Here is a 21,282-nt window from a genome sequence, read left to right as displayed (position 1 = left end):
CCTTTAACAAGGTCACATTTAGTAGTGCATTATGTAACCTTTTACAAGGTTGGCTCATCAGAGAGCTTATTTTAGAAGAGTAAAAGTTAGTAGCATGTTACTAGAAATTTTTCCCAAATTTGATTTCTACATTAAATCTTAGTGTGACACATGTGCAGATGTTATCTGAGATGTTTTACTATTAATGTTGTATATTTTGAAAGTTTATTACTATTAGGACAATGGGTTTCAAGTTTTATGTTGTTGATTATTTTCTATAGAGACCAAACTACTAAATGTTTAGATCTAAAGAATTTGAAGAGATTAAAAGAGTACATCTAGACTTGATGATAACTAGTTCACTGCCCTCTTAGTTGTTATAAATTATTATAACAATGGGTATAAGAGAATTGGTTTTTATACAAAAAAAATTTGAAGGTACTTAAAGCTAAGATGCATATGTACAAAAAAGAAGAGTTAGGGTTAAATAAGGAGAACTTCCCTACATGGAAGAGTTTGATGAAGTTTCACTTGGAAAAAATTGGAGAAGTAGAAATACAATATGTAGGAAATGCATATATAGAAATGAAAAGACCTTTGATAACTCAAAAGATGAAAGAGAATCAAGAACATTATTAGGAAATGTTGGAGATTGCATCATCCCTAAGCTATACCAAGTTTGATGACATAAAGTAGAGTGCACTAATATCAAGTAAATGTGGGATATATTGCAGACTATCTATGGAGGAGACAAAAATGTTTTAAGAGAAAAATTAGAAAGCTTGAGAGGCAAGTTTGATGAGGTAAGAATGATAGAAGGTGCAACCATTGCTCAATACTATGGATGACTCAAAGACATGTTAAATGCTATAAGAGGATCTGATAGAAAGATTGATGATGAAACTATGATAAAAAATGTACATAGAACCCTACTTCCTCTATATGCTATTAGAGTCTCTACAATATAAGAAATAATATGTACACTTGGTAACAATATGAATTTGGAATTTTTAGTTGGTAGGCTTACTACTTTTGAATTTTCAATCTTTGATTATTTTACTCCTACTACTATTGAATCATCTTTCAAATATTAACTGGTTCTTAATAAGAAATGAAAAGGAAAGTGTGTGAATAGTGATAGTGATATCTTGGATGATGATCTTGAAGCATTAATGTATAGAAGACTTCCACATGGAAAAGGAAAATTAAAATCTAAACTTCCCATAATATATTTTTCATGTAACAAAGTTGGCCATATTGCTGCAAGGTGTCTTGGCAAAGAAGACAAGGATGAAAGAAGGGAAAGAAAGTATAAAGGAAAAAGAGATGATAGAGACACTAGAAGAAACAAGGACTTCAAAGATAAAGGTAAGAAATCTTATTATATTACTAAAGAAGAAACTTAGAATGAGTCTGACAGTAATAATGAAGAAGTTGTGTATGTTTCTATGAAAGAAGATTTCGATGAAGAATACTAAGATATTTAAAAGGAATAGAGGATTGTGGATTGTATTACAAAAAGAATGACAAGTTTGAACTAAAAGTGTACAAAAACACTAGTTGGGAAGGAAATTTTGATGACATAAAGAGAACAAGTAGTGGAGCTTTCTTTCTAGGAAAGATATTGGTTTCATGGATAAGCAAGATGAATAAGTGCATTTCTCAACCAACAACATAAGTTGAATATGTAGCACTAATATTTAATTGTTCCAACATTATGTCGATCAATCAAATTATTGAAAGGAATGAAGGAAGAGATTTTGTGCAAGAGCACCCTCAAAAAATTAGGAGTCTTGAACATCTTCAAGGTATTAATAACTTATATAATAGGTTAGAAATAATACCTACGTATTTGGACCTATTTGTAAGGCCTAGTTCCAAGATTGGCATTATTATATGCCCTTGGTCAACTATGGTCAAAGGTGTCTAAATGACTTAAAAACTTAGGATTTCATGTTTTCATTTTTTTAACATGTTTTTATCCTAGTTGGGTCAATTAGATAAGGTTTGATCATGTTTTAATCATAAAGTGCAATAATTGCTAAAAAGTTGTCAAGCAACTTTTAGCAAAAAGTTGTATAAACTTGTAATTTGATTCCCAAAGGTCATATATGGTTTGAAAATTTGTTGTCACCATTGGTGATGCCTACATAAGCCCTTTTATCTGGGTGATAGGACATCATGATGCACTTTTGCATTCAAATCAATAACATAACTAAAATTTCCTATCATTTTTTATCCTGTAACAAAGTGTATGAATGTGTGTGAATACACCAGGGTGATCAATCTATAGTTTCAAAAAGGTTGATGAAACATCTTTAAAATGAAATTGGTTTTAAGTCCTAATGAATCTCCTAACTTAACATATTGAGACTTTTGTAGTAGTTGCTCTAAAAAGTTGTCATACCTAGGGTATCAATAATGATTTGCCATATCTAGAGATTTTAGCATGGGAATCTAACAACTCTGGTGAAATCTAGGTGTTTTCTATTTAAAATAAGAATATTTTGGTTTCAAGTTTTTATGTGTAGGTGGCAATGAGAAATTGGATGACCAAGGCATGTAAGTCTCATGTGCATGCTTATAGTGTGGATCAACATCTCCAATAACTTACTCTAGAAGTGACAACAAGTCTTGAAATCAAGGTTACAATCTTTTCATGTATGCCCCTTCATGATCCCATTGTTGGTTTGAAGTTTGGGCCTTTGGAAAGTATATCTCCTTTGTATTTGTGAAGCAAATATTGTTTAAATGTTTCATAGTATGGTTTTAACCTTCTTTCCACTTCATAATGGACCTACATAGACAAAAAGTTCAACCTTGAGTCACCACTAGTCCTTTTATGTCTTTTTGGTGTCTTGTGTCAAAAATTGTCAATTTGTGCATTTTTGGGCAATTTTTGATAAATTGTCTCGTTTAAAGGGTCTTCCTTGTGATTGGGATTTCCTTGTTTGGAAGAGTGGTTGTGGTAACTTGACATCATAATTTGAGCACTTGTGATTGGTGGTTAAGAACATTTGGTAGGATCAAAGGACACTTTTGTTTGGCATACTTTTAGTGAAGAGTGTCTAAGGACTAGTTGATCATCAAATGATCACTCCACTAGGCTCCATTGCATCAAGTGGTATCAAAGACATGTATCTTATTGAAGATGAAGAAATAGACACAAGGATAATAAATACAAAACTTGAAAAGATCATGAGAGAACAGAGGGCAACCAATGCTACTATAGCAAAGAAGTTGGAGGAACTCGAAAGTAAGTTGGAAAAGAACACAGAGGCACAATCTAAAGATGATAAGGTTGATAAGGAAAAATCCCTTGATCTAGATGATGAATTTCCTATAGAATAAAGAATTCTTTTGAATGCTATCAAATCCATGGAAAAGAGGACCATGGAGGGGAATTTAGAACTACCAACTTTTAATGGTAAGATGAATGTTGATGTGGCCTTGTATTGGATTGATGCCTTAACCAATTTCTTTGAATGTGAAGACATCCTAGAGAAACAAAGAGTAAAGATGGAAAAATCCAAGTTCAAAGGGGTAGCCCTAACTTGGTGTAACTTCATCCAAACTGAAAGGGTAAAAAGAGGTAGAAGTATGATCTCATCTTGGGATAGAATGATGGCACTAGTTAGAGAAACCTATGTGCCTAAAGACTCTTGGGTACAACTCCATAGAAGGATGTAGAGTTTGAAGAAAAAGACTTAGATGTCAATTCTTATACAGAGGAGTTCCTAAAGTTGTGTATTAAAACCAACACAATAGAGGATGAGGAAGATAGACTTGCAAGGTACATGAATGGCCTCAAGGTACCCATCCAAGAGGAACTAAGTCTACACACTCCCACTTCTATGAATAAGTGCTATCAATTAGCCATCAAATTGGAGGACAAATGGAAAAGGAAGAAAGACCAAAGAAAAGGGAAGGAAAATAACAATAAAAAGAATTTCAAGGGCAATAGAAACTCTTGGAGTAAAGAGCAGAATAATGGAAATAAGAATTTTGATCATAGTAAGGATTAGGGAGAGTCTAGTTCAAAAGGGAGCTATACAAGAGGTAAGTCTTTTAGTAGAGGTAGAGGAAGAGGAAATGGCTCTATCAAATGTTACAATTTCAATTAGTTGGGTTGTCTTGAAAAGAGGAATAATGATCAAGGGGAGAGGAGATCACAACTCATCAAGGGGGCTCAACAAGACAATAAGGATCTTGAACCTAAGAAAGGCACATGTTTGATGATGAGGAAAGCTTTCTCAAAAATCTCTCATACCCAAGAACCACCCCAAAGGAAGAAGCTATTCAAAACAAAGATAAAATGCCAAGGAAAGGTATGTAGTCTTTTGATTGACTCTGGTTTAATTGAGAATTTTGTGTCCTCTAAAATGGCTAAGAAACTTAAGTTCTCTAAGAATCCCCACCCCTTCCCCTATGACGTCTCTTGGCTTACAAAAGTTTAGCAAACCTTAGCAACTAAGCAAGGTTGGGTAGAGTTCTCTATTACATACTTTAAGGGAAAAGTCCTTTGCGATGTGGTTGAGATGGATGCCACCCACATTCTCCTTGGTAGACCCTAGTAGTTTTATGTAGATTCCACACACCATTGTAGGAAAAATACCTATTCCATAACAAAGAATGGGGTAACCTTTAGAATGAAACCAATGCATTATCCTAAGCTATAGTCCTCTATAGTCACCATAGGAGAGAAGGAAATACTTAAAACATTGAAAGAATCTAACTCCCAAGGATTCATACTTGTTTCTAAGCCCAAGGAAAACATCAATTCTAAGGACAAAGAGACTATACCAAATGAAGTAAAATATCTACTACATAAGTATAGTGATGTGGCTACTTGTGATTTTCCTTTAAACATCCCTACCTTAAGAGATATTAGTCATAAAATTAACTTGATCCCAACTCATCTTTTCCTTAAAAATCACCTTATAAGATGACTCCAGCCCAACATGTAGAGATTGCAAAAAAAGTCAATGATTTTCTAGAGAAAGGTAAAATTCAGAGAAGCACTATTCCTTTTGTAGTCCCATCAGTCCTTGCTCCCAAAAAGATAGAAAATGGAGGATGTGTACTGACAAAATGGCTATAAGCAATCTCACCATATGATACATATTTCCCATGACAAGAATTAAGGATCTGTTGGATCAACTAGGAGGTGCTTGCTATTTCACCAAAATTGACTTGAAGTCAAGCTACCATCAAATCAAAATCAAACTAGGATAATAATGGAAGACATCATTTAAAATAACTGAAGGTCTCTTTGAATGGTTGGTAATGCCTTTTGGGTTAAGTAATGTACCTATTAAATTTATGAGACTTATGAATGAGACATTCATTGATTTCATAGGCAAATTTGATGTTGTATACCTTGATGACATACTAATCATTAGTCATAGTAGAGAAGAACACCTTGATCATGTGGAAGAAGTTTTGAGGAGACTTCATCAACAAAATTTGGTGATCAACTTTTAAAAATGTATATTCATGAAGAAGGAACTTGTGTTCCTAGGATTTGTCATCTCACAAAGCACCCTCAAGATGGACCTTCAGAAGGTTGAAGCCATTGTTAGCTAGCCTCCACCAAAGAACCAAAGTGATACAAGGATATTTCATGAATTTTAGTCATGTATGTGCTCCCATGCTAGACACCATTAATGGAGGAAGGAAGAACAAGTTGTACTGGACAAAAGAAGCCAATGATGCCTTCCAATACTTAAAGAAACAAATTTCTCAATATCCAATCTTGGTGCTTCCTAACTTCAACAAGGTATTCGCTATGGACACAAATTCAAGTAACTTGGCTATAGGTGATGTCCTTAGTCAAGAAGGTAAAGCAATAGATTTCTTTTTAGAAAAAATAAATGAGGCAAAGAAGAAATAATCTAAATATGATCTAGAGGTATATGTCATGGTGTAGGCCCTAAAGAAATGGAGATACTGCCTAATCCATAAGAAGTTTTTAGTTTTTACTAATAATCATGCATTAAGTTTCCTTAATTCTCAAGAAAAGTTACTAGTCAAACATCTCAAATGGATGGAACAACTACAAGCATACACTTTCAATATCAAGCACAAAATGGGTGTAGAGAAAAAAGTGGTAGATTCCCTTAGCAAAAGAGGTGGAGAGTTCAAATCTAGAGTGTGGGTATAGTCTCACTAAAATATTTATATGAAAATGATCGAGATTTTGGATAAGCTTTTGAAGTTTGTACTAATATGGTAAGCAAGTACCATACTAATTTCTCTAAATATTTGGTTCATAATGGACTCCTATTCAAGGGGGCTCAACTATGCATCCCTAAGTTTTCCATGAGGACAAACATCATTAGGAGTAGCATTGTGGTGGCTCAGGTGGTCACTTTCAAATAAACAAGACAAGAGACATGGTAAAGAGAAGTTATTTTTGGCAAAAGTTGGGGAATGATGTCAAGAAGTTAATTGAAACTTGTACAATTTTCCAACAAGCCAAAGGAATATCAACAAACCAAGGATTGTATCATACTTTACCAATTCCCACAAGGCCTTGGAAATCCATTTCAATGGATTTTGTAATGGGTCTACCTAGAATAAAAGAAGGATTTGATAGTTTGGTTGTCATAGTGGATAGATGCAGCAAGATGGTCCACTTTGTACCCTACAAAAGCACTATTAATGTATCTAATATTCTACACCTTTTCTTCAAACAACTAGTCAAAATCCATGGCCTACCCAAAAATATAGTATCAAAAAGGGATGTAAAGTATCAAGAAAATTTTTGGAGGACCATTTTCAAGAAGCTTGGAACTAACTTGACCTATAGGTATGTCTATCACTCACACACTAATGGGCAAACTGAGGTGGTAAAAACATCATTAGGAAACCTCTTGAGATTTCTAACCAAGCAACATGCTCAAAGATGGGATTTTCTCTTATATCAAGAAGAATTTTCTTTTAATGAATGAATGAATAAATGAAGTGGAAAAATTCCTTTCAAAATATTCTATGGCCTTCATCCTAAAGGTCCTTTGGATTTAGTAGAGTTGCCTCTAGATTTTAGAGTCAATGCACAAGGAGAAGAACTTGCAGAGCTAATCACCAAGGTGTAGCATGAAGTGAAGGAAGAATTGAAAAAATCCACCATGAAGTACACAGAACATGCATATGAGAGAAGAAGAGAAGTCCATTTCAAATTAATTAGAGATGAGGTATGGGCATTCATGAAGAAAGAGAGACTACCTAAGGGTAGGTATACAAAACTTCACATGAAGAAGGTTGGGCCATACACTATACTCAAAAAAGTGGGTGAGAATTCCTATGAGATATCTCTTCCCCCACCTTGAAAATCTCTACAATTTTTAATGTTGCAAACTTCACTCCTTACAAAGTTTCCTTAATTCTCAAGAAAAGTTACTATTCAGACATCTCAAATGGATGGAACAACTACAAGCATACACTTTCAATATCAAGCACAAAATGGGTGTAGAGAAAAAAGTGGTAGATTCCCTTAGCAAAAGAGTTGGAGTGTTCAAATCTAGAGTGTGGGTATAGACTCACTAAAATATTTATATGAAAATGATCTAGATTTTGGATAAGCTTTTGAAGTTTTTACTAAGATGGTAAGCAAGTACCATACTAATTTCTCTAAATATTTGGTTCATAATGGACTCCTATTCAAGGGGGCTCAACTATGCATCCCTAAGTTTTCCATGAGGAAAAAAATCATTAGGAGTAGCATTGTGGTGGCTTAGGTGGTCACTTTGGAATAAACAAGACAAGAGACATGGTAAAGAGAAGTTATTTTTGGCAAAAGTTGGGGAATGATGTCAAGAAGTTCATTGAAACTTGTACAATTTTCCAACAAGCCAAAGGAGTATCCAAAAACCAAGGATTGTATCAGACTTTACCAATTCCCACAAGGCCTTTGGAATCCATTTCAATGGATTTTTTAATGGGTCTACCTAGAAGAAAACATAGATTTGATAGTTTGTTTGTCATAGTGGATAGATTCACCAAGATGGTCCACTTTGTACCCTGCAAAAGCACTAATGATTTATCTAATATTGTACACCTTTTCTTCAAACAACTAGTCAAAATCCATGGCCTACCCAAAAATATAGTATCAAAAAGGGATGTAAAGTTTCAAGGAAATTTTTGGAGGACCCTTTTCAAGAAGCTTGGAACTAACTTGACCTATAGGTATATCTATCACTCACAAACTGAGGTGGTAAAAACATCATTAGGCAACCTCTTGAGATTTCTAACCAAGCAACATGCTCAAAGATGGGATTTTCTCTTATGGGAAAACCAAGGTGGTAAAAGCATCATTAGGCAACCTCTTGAGATTTCTAACCAAGCAACATGCTCCAAGATGGGATTTTCTCTTACCTCAAGAAGAATTTTCTTTTAATGAATCCATGAATAAATCAAGTAGAAAAATTCCTTTCTAAATAGTCTATGGCCTTCATCCTAAAGTTCCTTTGGATTTAGTAGAGTTACCTCTAGATTTTAGAGTCAATGCACAAGGAGAAGAACTTGCAGAGCTAATCACCAAGGTGTAGCATGAAGTGAAGGAAGAATTGAAAAAATCTACCATTAAGTACAAATAACATGCATATGAGAGAAGAAGAGAAGTCCATTTCAAATTAATTAGAGATGAGGTATGGGCATTCATGAAGAAAGAGAGACTACCTAAGGGTAGGTATACAAAACTTCACATGAAGAAGGTTGGGCCATACACTATACTCAAAAAAGTGGGTGAGAATTCCTATGAGATATCTCTTCCCCCACCTTGAAAATCTCTACAATTTTTAATGTTGCAAACCTCACTCCTTACAAAGGTATAATAGGTTCAACAAGTGAATAGGGTCAATAGGCTGAAACAAATGAAGAATATATCACTAACTTCCCTTAAAGAAGATAGTTGAGTTGGAGGCCATACTTGACTCCAATTTTTTGAAACAAACAAGGCATAACAAGTACACACAAAAACTAGTGAAATGGAAAAGACTCCTTAAAATTGATGTAATTTGATTTAGGATCTACAAGTTTTAACTTAATCAAAAAAATTAGATATATTTTCCCAATCCAAGCAGTAAATGTGTGGCTATGTATTCAAAAACCATTGAAATTACAAGGGAGAATAAATACTTTTAATAGTTAAAATAGTTATGTGTTTAACAACATCAATGACAAAGAATAATAAAATGAAATAATTGAGAGGATAAGAAAGAGGAAAATGCAAACACTTTGATAATGGAGTTCACCCTTGGGGACTACATCTCTGGGTCTGCTTCTCAATTTAGGGACTGATTTATTGATATCACCAAGAAAAACTTTGCTTTGTTACAATATCCAAGCTCCAAAGCCTTCACAATCTTTTTCATTCACTTGAATATGACATTCTATATCTTCATGCTTACAAAATATCTCTCACTTGCAAAGTCTCTCTCAAGAACTTACAAAATTCTCCCAAGGAATTTCCCTCTAGAATTACAAAATAACTCTCCAAGACTAATTTCTCTCAAAGTCTCCTGCACACCCAAAGGTCTAATTCCTCCAAGACTCATTGTTTTTCTCTTCCAAATTCCCCTCCTTTTTATACAAAATATTTCCCTTATTTGTTATAAAATCAAATAACAAAATTTACAATCATATCCCCATTCTAAAATAACAAGTAACCTCATTTTTGTCTCTTATAATTATAAGCCTTACAAAAAAAATGATAAAAAAGCTAACACCTTCATAATTTTAGGGAATAGAATGAGAAACTATTTTAAGAGGGAGTTTGTATAAAATAACTTCCCATGCAAATTCTAAATTATATTTGGAATTGTTTTCCCAATATAATTTAAAATTCATCCAAAATTATAATGAAATAATGATGACATTATCAATACTTGTTTTTTTCTTAACTTTGAATGATGATAACTTTCACATACGTACTCCAATTTTGATGAAACGAAGGCCATTGGAAAGCTCTTGATGAGCTCTTTAATTTGAAACCCATTGTTGAACACTTTCAAGATAGTCAAAATTCACCCCTAGTCCACCAATTTGACTCAAACTTTGACAAATAATAGCTTGACCAAATAGGCTCCTTTTTCATCCATTCAAGTAGTGTCAGGTTTAGTTTTCCAAGCTCCTCACAATGATGCCATTTTTGAGAGATTTTGAGACTATGGAATTTTTAGCCTTTCTGGATCCACTTGGATCATTCCTTCCCATTGAGAAGCTTTTGGACCTCCAAAAGTTTATTTTTACATAAAATGACAATGAGGGCATGTTTGCCTCACTTGTCCAATATCACCTTGTATTGCTTAAAAATGTAATAAACGGAATAAATCTAAGCAACTAACATCTATTCCTACATGATCATGAAAATATCAAAATATAGAAGTGAACATGCAAATAAGGATGACATGAAATAACAAAGATCTTAAACTATTCAAAATAACACCAATGCAAACCTCATGAAATCACCAAGTGGAGATGATTTCATTGCTTATGGGATGTGGTTGCTCACAATTCCTGCAGCATAACAATGAGGTAGATAGTGCTTGATGAAAATGAGGAGAGGGCTCTCCTTTTATAGGAAATGAGATGCAACAGACGGTTAATATTGAATGTGAGATGAAGGGCTAGGATTTCTCAAGATCAATGAGGTTTTTAATGAGGTGGAGGCCAAGTAGTCTCCACATGGATTAGGGTTTTGACCAATTCAAAGGGGCCAGTATGCTCACACATGTGTGAGCAACCTCTGATGGTGACATGTTTGAGAGGTGTGAGACAACTTGATTCTTATGCAAGAGGACAAGTGTGCAAGAGGCATGAAAGACATGAGGGGTATGGGAAGTGTGAACATCTCTCACACATGTGTGAGCACACACTTAGGATTAAAAGGAGATTAGCTAGGTGATTAGGAAAAGTAAGTGGGATTAAGGAAGTGGGTAGGTTTAGAAAGATGGATTAGCTAGGATAGTGAGGTTAGGTGAGGGTTAAAGGTAGGAGCCATGTGCTCAAATAGGATTAAATGTAATATTCAATTCCAAGTGGGATTAAGAAAGGGATTAATTAAGTAAATGAAGTACTTAATTAAAGTGAATGGGTTAGGATTTAAATAAACTTTAGTTTATTTAAATCAAGAAAAGTTGAACATAATTAAATAAATGTAAAATTTATTTAATTAAAGGTAGGGTAATTAAATAAATAATAAATATCTATTTAATTGGCTAGGAAACAAGTATTTGGACAATTTTAGGTGTCTACATTTTGTACCTCTTTGATATAGCATTAGTAATGTTATATCAAAGAAGAATAAAATATAGTGGCTAGGAGGATAAGACTAGTAGTGTGATGCCCCAATCATGGAAGAATGAGGAAGGATGATGAGGATGGAAGAGTATGCTCCCTTGAGAGCACATGTAGATTAGAGGAACACATATGTTCTCTTGAAATGGATTGGAGAATGGAGGGGAGTGAAAAAGTTATGCTACAATGGTGTGAACAACCTAAGTTTGATATTGTATTCAACACGATGCACCAAGGTATGAGGAACCAAGATGACAATGTGTCAAGTATGTGATAAAAAGAGTCTAATACAACCATATGCCTTAGGAAACCATGATATGGAAGACCATGATTCTTGGGACAATAGGATGTAAATACCATAATAAATGCAAAAAATACTAATTTAGACAAGTAAGAAGCAATCATGCACAAAAAACCAAAAGTAAACCAAAACTTTGCCCCTAGTCAAGCTGAAAACCCATTAATGGATTGATTGATGATGATTGATTAAGGATGGCAAAGCTAACGATAAGCATAATGCACATCCAAGGATTGGGAAGGATTCACCCCATGATAATGTTTGAATATGGATTATCAGTTCATTAGGTCAAATTGATGAATTGATTAGGGGTTGATGTACAAGATTACAAGATTAGATTGATTGAATTAGTATTGATTGCACAAGTGATTGAGATTTTTTTATTTTTTTATTTTATGGAGGATTGGATGAATAGATGATATGAAAGTAGAAGAATGAACATGGATGAGATTGGAAGAAGGATGATGATAGAATGAAGAATGATGAGAGTAGAATAGAAATTGATGGATTAGAAGAAGGGAAAATTGATTGAAATAGAGGACAAATGAATTTGAAGTGAGTGGAAGAATTAGATTGAATGTGATATGAATGAATGTGGGACAAAATGGATAGAATGGATAGAAATGAAGTGATTTAAAGAATGTGGGATAGAATGGATAGAAAAGATTAGGACCAATGACAAGGGAGATCCAAGGCATGGTAAATGGAGGAAAAGTAATGGGATTCGGCAGATGAAAGGGATGGTGAAAGGATATGAGGAGCCAAATGATATGGTGTTGGAAAATGTAGAGCCAAGGACCATGTTTCAAAGGAGTCCCAATGCCCCATACCAAGGATAGGAAAATGGAAGAAAAGATGGTAGGAAAGGATGTGTGGAAATGGAAAGATGGAATGAAGGCTAGCATATGGAGGAAAAGATGGCATGTGTTCTTTTGAAGCATGTATGAACGTTTTTGTATTGTGCCTCTAATAGTGATCATGAGCATGGGTATGAAAGTGGAATGAATAAGGGATATGGGAGGGAGGGTATGGAAAAGTGGTAATGATATGGATAAAATGTGGGATATGTAAGTGGATGGGATGGAAGGGATAACCAAGATCAAGGACATATGAAAGGGGGATGGAAGTACGTAGAAGTATGGATGGAAAATGGATGAACATGAAAAGGATTATGGGATGCAAGATATGGATAGCATGTCAGGATCAAAGATGTGAAAGGGTGATGGAAATATGTAGGAGAATTTATGGATGGAAAGACAATGAAAGTCAAGATCATAGATAGAAAAGGATAATGAATGGTAGATCAAAGTGTGGAAGATATGTAAGGAAGTGTGGTATGGATGGAACTTGCCCCCAGTGTAGAGTGCAAGTGGAAGAGGAAAAGTGTTTGGATGGATAAGTGGAAGTGGAAGACATTGGATAAATGATAGGAAAAATGAATAGAGGACTCAAGCATCTATTTTCATGGATGGTATCCCTTGATATTTTTTCCTTTTTCTTTGGTATGTTCAAGGGATTTTGACTATTTTCTCATAGATGTTGGTAGGATAGTGAAAAGAATGATGATGTAGAATGGGGAATGGAGGACAATGACTTATGAAAAGGTTTGGATTAAGGGGGAGGAGTGGGTGGGAGGAAGACATTGGTGATGGATGCTAGGTTGGAAGACTTGTGGATGGGTGGATGAAGGAGGTGGAAAGATCGTCATTGGCACACACCTTAAAGGGTGATGGAAAGGTGGAAATTTTGGGATATAAGGACTCAAAATGGAGATGGAAGATGGAAGCTTGGATGGATTATGAATGCAGGAAGCCTTTGGATTAGCAAAATTGGATGTCATTTTGAATCTTTCTTTGAGATTCATTGCTACATTAAGCAGCTTTGGGATCCACAAAAATTTTGCATTTTTGATTTTCAGCCTTTGTGGCCTTTGAGTTCGATTTTGGATCATATTTTTCTTTTCTTGGACATGTCTTTTAGAGGGGATATGTTGATCCTTTGGATTTTGTGGATTTTTGACTTTATGCTCTTTTTCTTTGGCATCCAATTTGCTTCCATTGGCCATGGTATGGGTGCATGAAGATAAATGGGATGGAGAGTGTACACTCGAAAGTGTCCCACTCTAAACCCTTCTATCCAAACGATTCCATGAGTTCGGAATGCTTGGATGCCAGCTTAGAGCTCCCTATCCATGGAGTGCAAGAGAGTATATTTCAAGAATAAAAAGGCTCTCAGACGAGCCTTAGAGATACTCTTCTTGCTAGTAAACCATGCAATGGGAGGTTCCAAAGACAAAATGCAAGAATGCAAATGTCCCAAGGAGTTCCTCAAGGATGCAATGCAAATGAAGATTAAGCTAGAATGAATATGAAAAATGCAGCTATTCTAAGCATGGATGAGAGTGTTACAATCCAAATATTAAGCTATGTGAGATTAAGCTACATGTAAAAATGAAATCTAAGCTAAGATGCTATGGTATGAGAGAATGTAGACAAGAAATATAAGTTCTCCACAAAGCTCCAAAGAAACCTGTTAGAAAACCTGCAGCATAACAATGTTCAAAAGATGGATGGATTGAGGGGGAAAGCTCTCTCCCTTTTAAAGATGTATGGACGGTGGAGATCAAGATGAAGATGGTGGATGATCAACGGTGGAATTTGAAAATAGGAGTGATCCATGTGCACACACAAATCAACCAATAGAATATAAGTTGACTTGTCATATAAGACAAAAGTCACAAAGCCTTTTCTTTTAATTGCAAAATAGAAAAAGGACTTTATGTGTGCACTTTAAGTGGGTTAGAAGAATGGGGTATTTTATTTAATTAAAAGGGGACATGTTCTTTTAATCAAATAATAAACTTAGGATAGCGTAGTCAAACTATAGGTTATAATCAAATAAATTGATTATTAGCAATTTGGTCTAGATAAATGATTAAATTAATTTAGCCAAAATGCTGAGAAGGGGGCTAATAGTCTAGATGACCATTTTTAGGTGATTACATTTGCCCCTCTTTGACTAATGTGTGATCGATCTGGGAACACATTATGTCAAAGAAAATAGAAAGCCAAGTAGGCGGTGATAGATATAGATATCTGATTTTGAAGAACGAAATGTAGAAAAAGATAGCAAGTCCTAAATGTACAGCCTGATAGCGGTAGTACTGAACACTAGGAAGATGATGTTAGAATTCAAGAAGAATGCTAACACTTAGCAAAGTAGATAGATTGAGAACAAGTGAGAAGATCAAACAAATGCTCCTAAGCAGTGATAGAGTATTTCTGCCCCCTCGGGATCGAAATTGAAATGAGGTAAGGGGATGCAAAAAACTGGCTAGACATGAGAAAATTAGAATAGAGCAATGTCCAAGATGACAGATAGATGATTAGAACCCAAGAATGACTATAAGAAATTGATAAAATGCCCCACTTTGACTAGAGTTGACCTTGAAGGATATAGCATAAAAATAAGGTCGAAATGAGTAGAAAGGTGATTTTAGACATGAAATAGTGAATTTAAGTAGATATGAAGTATGAAAATGATGAAGACATGAAGAAATGAAGATGCCCCAGTGATGATTCAGAGATTAGACCTCAAAAGGTCAGCTAACTGATCAGAAGAAAGTAGAATTTTAAAAGACAATTTTGACCATCAAGATGAACTCGAATTTGGATTTCGATCACGAAAATAAATCTAGGACGTCAAAATTATTTAAGAGGTCAAAACTTTAGATAATGTGATGACAAGATAGAAAAGAGATGAAGCGAAAGATTAAGAAGGTGAAAAGACATGAACAAGAAGAAAGTAAAGAAATATATGAAAGGAGTTAGCTAATATGTCCACAAAAAGATGAAGGAAAAGAGCTCTCCCCATATGCAAGAATGCAAGGCTAAGCTAGAAAATGAACCTAAAATGCAAGCTAATATGCAAAGTGGTTTACCAGCAAGAAGCGCATAACATTTAGACTCTTAATTTCATCATTGAGCATTTATTAGGGACATCATGAGATCATACAACCATCACTAGTATAACTATGAGGATATGAATATGATCGATATTAGATAGGTATGTGGAAATCCACTCTAAGCATCAGAGACATGTAAGTCAAGATAACTACACGATTAGATTCCCTAAGTTTAATTTAGCAAGATTACACCTGTATCAAGGCATAAGCGCCAGGATAAACCCTGAGTGCGGTCTTGCAAAACAGTCAAGGATGATAAATTTATAAGTCAAAGTGTTGAATAGGACAAGCATGAATGCTTACAACACTATAGACAAAAAAAGGTATACCCACAAGCAGAAATCAAGAAAATATGTCCCATGCCCCCAGTCTTCTAGTTAATGACATCCTCGAAAGACTATTAGGGAGGGAACACATGGCAAAGAAATCATCATAGACAGCACACAAAGTAGATAAATGTCAGCATAGCTCAGTCATTTAAGTGTTAAAGTGCGTGTGTGTAAGTCACTTGGCCATTTCTTCCAGACTTGATTCTGATAGTGAGATATCGCGACATCGGAGACCGTAGGTAAACTATCTATAAAGTGTTAAAAAACACTTGATGTCAAAGTGGGGGAAGTGTTGAGAAACACTATTTTGTGAGTTGTCAAAGAAACCCTAATGCACAAGAATACCTCAATAGGCTAAGCAGTTGTGCCACCAAGACGAGGACAAGAAACAATTCCAAGCTAGGAAATGTGTAGTGAAGTGGATGATTGAGATTGATAGACATAGGTGCAAGGGTTTCAAGTAGCGCCTGTTTCTAAGTTTTCACCACTTGGCAGATTTTTTTCAAGACTTTTTTCAATTTTTATTTTTTTTGGATTTTTTAGTTTTTTGGTGATACATCAAAGTGCCTATTGCTAGGTTTTCACTAAGAAGATCTTTTTTTCAAGACATTTTCTGATTTTTAGGATTTTTTCAGCATCATTTATGATTTTTTGGATTTTTTAGAAGGTTTTAGAGATTACTAGTTCTCGAGCAAGATCACATCATTTTCTCCTAATGTCTAGCAAGGTATAGGACATGATGGAGAAACAAGCCGATAGATAAGAAAAGATGCATAAGAAAGGAATGTGAAGCAAGTGAAAGTGATCCTAGAGAACTGACTCCTCAAGAGTACCCAAGCTAGGGAAAGAGGTGAAATAGTCATATGAAGCATGTTTTGGATAAGCAATGGAAGAAATGAGTAAGATAGCATTTAGGATAAGCAGTGAAGCCAACAAGTGAGATAGCATGAAGCATGTAGTCCAAAAGAGTAGACATGTCAAGAGACCTATGAGAACCATGTTTCATTTATTATGATCAAGATCAAGGGGTCAACTAGATAGTATAGCAATGGGATAGAGCAATAAGAATAAAGCTCAAGACAGAGGCTATGAGTGAATGGGAGATCACAATAGAAAATCTGGTGGATAAGATAGCCAATATGCAAAGATAGCTCAACATTGTCAAGATCAAAGAGAGAAGAGGGGATAGATGGATGATGGATGAATTACGCATGATGCCTGTTTGCCAGGTTTTCATCATGGTACTTATCCAAGGTGCCACAAGAAGTAGTTTTCACCATAGGATGGATTTATTTCTCTTTACTTTTGCTACCAAGGTGCCACAAGAAGTGGTTTTCACCGAGGCACGTTTTCATTTTTTTCTATTTTTTTCTTTTTCTTTTTTTTTTTTCTTTTTCGAATTTTTAGAAAGAGCTCAAGCTTTTTGAATTTAGATAGTGCTCCTATAGGAAAGATAAGTCATGATAAGCCAAGACCATAGAAAGGTATGCTCAAAGATGTTGATAGGGTGATGAAAGAGAAATGGTAGTAGAAAGAGTATATGGAGGATAAGAGTTCATGTATGGAAAGTAAGTGTAAGCTTTAGAGGATTTCATGAGGGTAGTTGAAACATTGGACAAGATCAACATTGACACACACCTTGAAGGGTATTGGAATAATGAAGGAATCATGGATGAAATAGCTTGAGATTTAGATGTATGAGGTGGTAGAAGAGATTTGGAAAAAAGTGGAGTGGAAGGCTTTGGAATATTTTTAGAAAGAGTTTTGGAAGAAGATGGAATGGAAGCCTTTGGGAGCTTGAATGTCAACTTTGAAGTATTTTCAATATTCAAGTCTTTTAAAAGAGACTTGGGAATCCATATAGCTTTAGATTTTCCTTTGGATACTTGCAAACACATTTCTTCAATAATGGGTTTAGGAACCCATATTTTCTTTGATTTAGCTTTTTTATTAGTGGACCTTTCCAGTCTCTTTTGTGCTTTCTCCTTCTTAGCATTCACATGTCGATTAGATGGGACATAGTGATCTTTATTTTTCAATGGATTCTTATGTTTATTCTCACTTCCAAAGGACTTGGGATTTGTGGATGAATAAGGATGATATGACTGGTTTAGATGTATAGATGGGTGAAAAGTCATCAAGGATGAGTGTCTTTGTTGATCTTGAGGTATGATGGGAGAGCTAGGAGTGGAAAGTGCAGGAGATGAAGGAACATAAGGCCCCAATATGGATGGAAGGTTTGAATGCTTTAGCTTAGATGGATAAGGACCAAGGATAGATTTAGAAGATGCAAAGGGATAGTGGGAAAGGATATCAACATCTTTAGAATGAGCGACATGGTCAAAGCCATCAATAGACTCATGATTACCTTTGATAGGAACAACATTTTTAATAGAAGCACTTGAAGCTTGAGCACAATTTTGAAGTGGATGTGGAGAAGTAGAACATGAGGGGATGCTTTGATCTTGACAAGTAGCTTTGGATAGCATATGAAGAGAACTTTTCTCATAATTTTCAGTAAGCTCAAGGGAGATAATAGAAGTGGTATCTTCATCATACTGGGGGGTTGGACAAGATATAGGATATGGAGGGGACAAATATTGAAAGAGATGAAAGGGTGCTTGATCTTGATCTTTCTTGAAATTTATAGCTTTTTCTTTTTGAGAGTCCTCTTGACATGGAGCCACTTCCAAGGACAAGGGAGAATGAAGAGTGAATGGAGTAGTGTTTGGATTAAGCATAGCAGTGCATGAAGGTTGACGATGTTTAGGATTAGTAGCATGGAAAAGATTTGCAGCCAAATGAAGGTTAGCTTGAGTTTCTTTTAGAGGTAGCCCTTGAGGATACACGTAGTCAATGTGGAAAGCATTAGGTTCTTTATTTGATGGAGGCATGTTGGAAAGATTTGAAGTGTTGGGAGATGCACAAGTGTTGGAAGAAGTGGAAGATGTAATGGAGCCACTACTAGACATAGGTTCATCAACGTAATCTTGCTCAAGAAAAGTATCCTCATCGCATGAATCATTAGAGGTTCCAATAATTCCATTATCAATAAGATCTTGGATTTTATGTTTTAGCTCAATGCAATCTGAAGTACTATGCTCATTATGTTGATGATAAGCACAATAGATATCCAAGAATGGGTTTCCATATGAGCTAGACTTAGGTAACATGATGATCTTATTGCCAAGAAGTTTTTGCAAAGTGTCATCATAAGAATCTTCCAAGGGAGAAAAAGTTCTATCAAAATTATGTCTAGAGTCCTTTTGTTGTTTCTCATGTGAATGGTATGCATCCATGTCTTCATCATTATCTTGGTCAAAGATAGGTCCATCATGAAATTTTAGCATAGGCTCAAAGGAGGTATCACTTGCTTGTTCTCTAAAGAGGTCTTTAGATCTAGAAGATGAAGACATTTGATGTCTTGAAGTAGAGCATGTAGACCTAGAAGAAGAGGATGACTTCAAAGAAGGTGACTCACATGCATATAAAGACCTTAAGGAAGATTCATGTAACAATGTAATCTTCTCCTCTAACCTTTTCTCAAGTTTAGACTTCATATCTGTCATGCGCTTAGAGAGATGAAGGTAAGAAAGATCATTTGTCTCTTCTAGTTCTTTGTATTGCACATATAGATCTTGAAACTCTTTAGTGATATGGAGGATATCATGATCATCTAGATTTGGTTGAAGTTTGGTAGCACAAGATTTGAATTCCATAGTGGTAGATGCAAAGCTAAGCATAAAATAGTCTAGAAGATAACTTGATGTTGAAACTATAGGAAGTAGAGTGTTCACTTGCCAAGATAGTAGAGAGAGATTAAAGTGACTTGTCAAACAATATGTCCAAGAAACTTACGACATGAATGACTCAAGTCAATAGCTAGGCAAGATGCCCAAATAGCCAAATAGATAGAGCAAGTAGGGTGACAAGTGAACAACTCTCCAACCCAAGAGTGTAGTCAAGAAATCAATGTAACCATTTTAGCAAAAGGATAACTAGCAAGCAAACATAGACCATGAAGATAGGAAGACCATGAGCACTAAGACCAAAGATTCACTTTAAGCATGTTCAAGCACTAGAGACATAGAAAATAAAAATCAAATGATGAGACTCCCCTTAGCAAGCAACACAAGAAAATGTTTGCATTTGATGTTTTGACTTGGTTGATAAAGTTTGACAATAGTTGATATCATAGCAAGTTTGATGTTCAAAAGCAATTTCTTTCCAAGCAAGATAGTGACACATGGAGTAGTCTTCAAACAATCAATCAAGAGACAAAGCAACCTTGCATGATACAAGCATATGTGACGTCTCAAAAGAATTCCCTAGAATTATCGTCATGTGTATGTTCAAAAGATTTTCACAGGTATAGCACATTTGAGAACACATCAAGCAATATCTACCTAGAAGTCATGGTTCATTACTCAACAACTTAGCCCACGCTTGATGCTCCTTCGCCTCACACCAAGTGGTTGCCCACAAGAGATATTGACTTTGTCATGGAAATGCCATAAGCATAACCAAGGGAACACATATGGTGAGTGTAAATCTTGGGGTGATCCGGGTAGTCCACTAGGATCAATCCTTGCACCAAGAAGTTGAGCGGCTAAAAAAGGGTAGTTACTAACTTAGAGTGTTTAGATAGGGATTCCGTTCATAGTGTTCCTCTTGCTCCCAATTACGGGACACCTCACCTTGCGATGAGTAACCGATCTCGCGATCACAAGAGTACCTTAAGCATTCTTGCCTAGTGATCTCCCTATGGTCGAAATCCCATAAGCGATCACACTAGACGAAGATAAACACTACGTCTACCAAGGTTTTGTGTCCTTGATAGCCTTGAGTTTATAGTGGGTTGGAAGAGCCAGGTAATCAGCTTGTTCCCACTTGGGTCGTTCCTCTCAGGTTGTCCGAGAGCAGGCCCTCTAAAGGATTCTAACTACACAAAGTGGATCAAATTTTGGAAGTCAAGATTTTTGGTTCACCACAAGGGTGAAGAGCATACTCTCCTATTCCAATCATTTTCTCCCAAACACACCAAGAAGATTCAGTTACCCCTTGCTTTTGAAACCAAATGGCAAGTCAAGATTTCTGATTCACCACAAGGGTGAAGAGCATACTCTCCTATTACCAAAAGACTCCAATCACAAGTTTTATGTGCCTATGAAAAATGAACAATTATTCAATGCCACACATGAAAACAAAAAAGCAAGAAATTTGAGTTTTTATGCTTTGGGCAGCCCTGCAAACAATCGTTAGTAGCCCTTGTGCATTTGAAGCTTTGACATGCGTTCTTTTTATGCAATGTTTCAATTTTTTTCACAAAGATGGCAACCTGAAATCACAACTTGTTAGCAACAAAATTTAGTGTGAAATAACATAAAAATTTGCAATAAAAAGTGGTGAGTTGC

The sequence above is a fragment of the Cupressus sempervirens genome, chromosome 8 (assembly GCF_028749045.1).
Source record: "Cupressus sempervirens isolate cs-2001-9-10 chromosome 8, ASM2874904v1, whole genome shotgun sequence".
Lineage (NCBI taxonomy): Eukaryota > Viridiplantae > Streptophyta > Pinopsida > Cupressales > Cupressaceae > Cupressus > Cupressus sempervirens.
The sequence above is the reverse complement of the archived record's forward strand: the minus strand, read 5'-3'. Positions refer to the sequence as shown.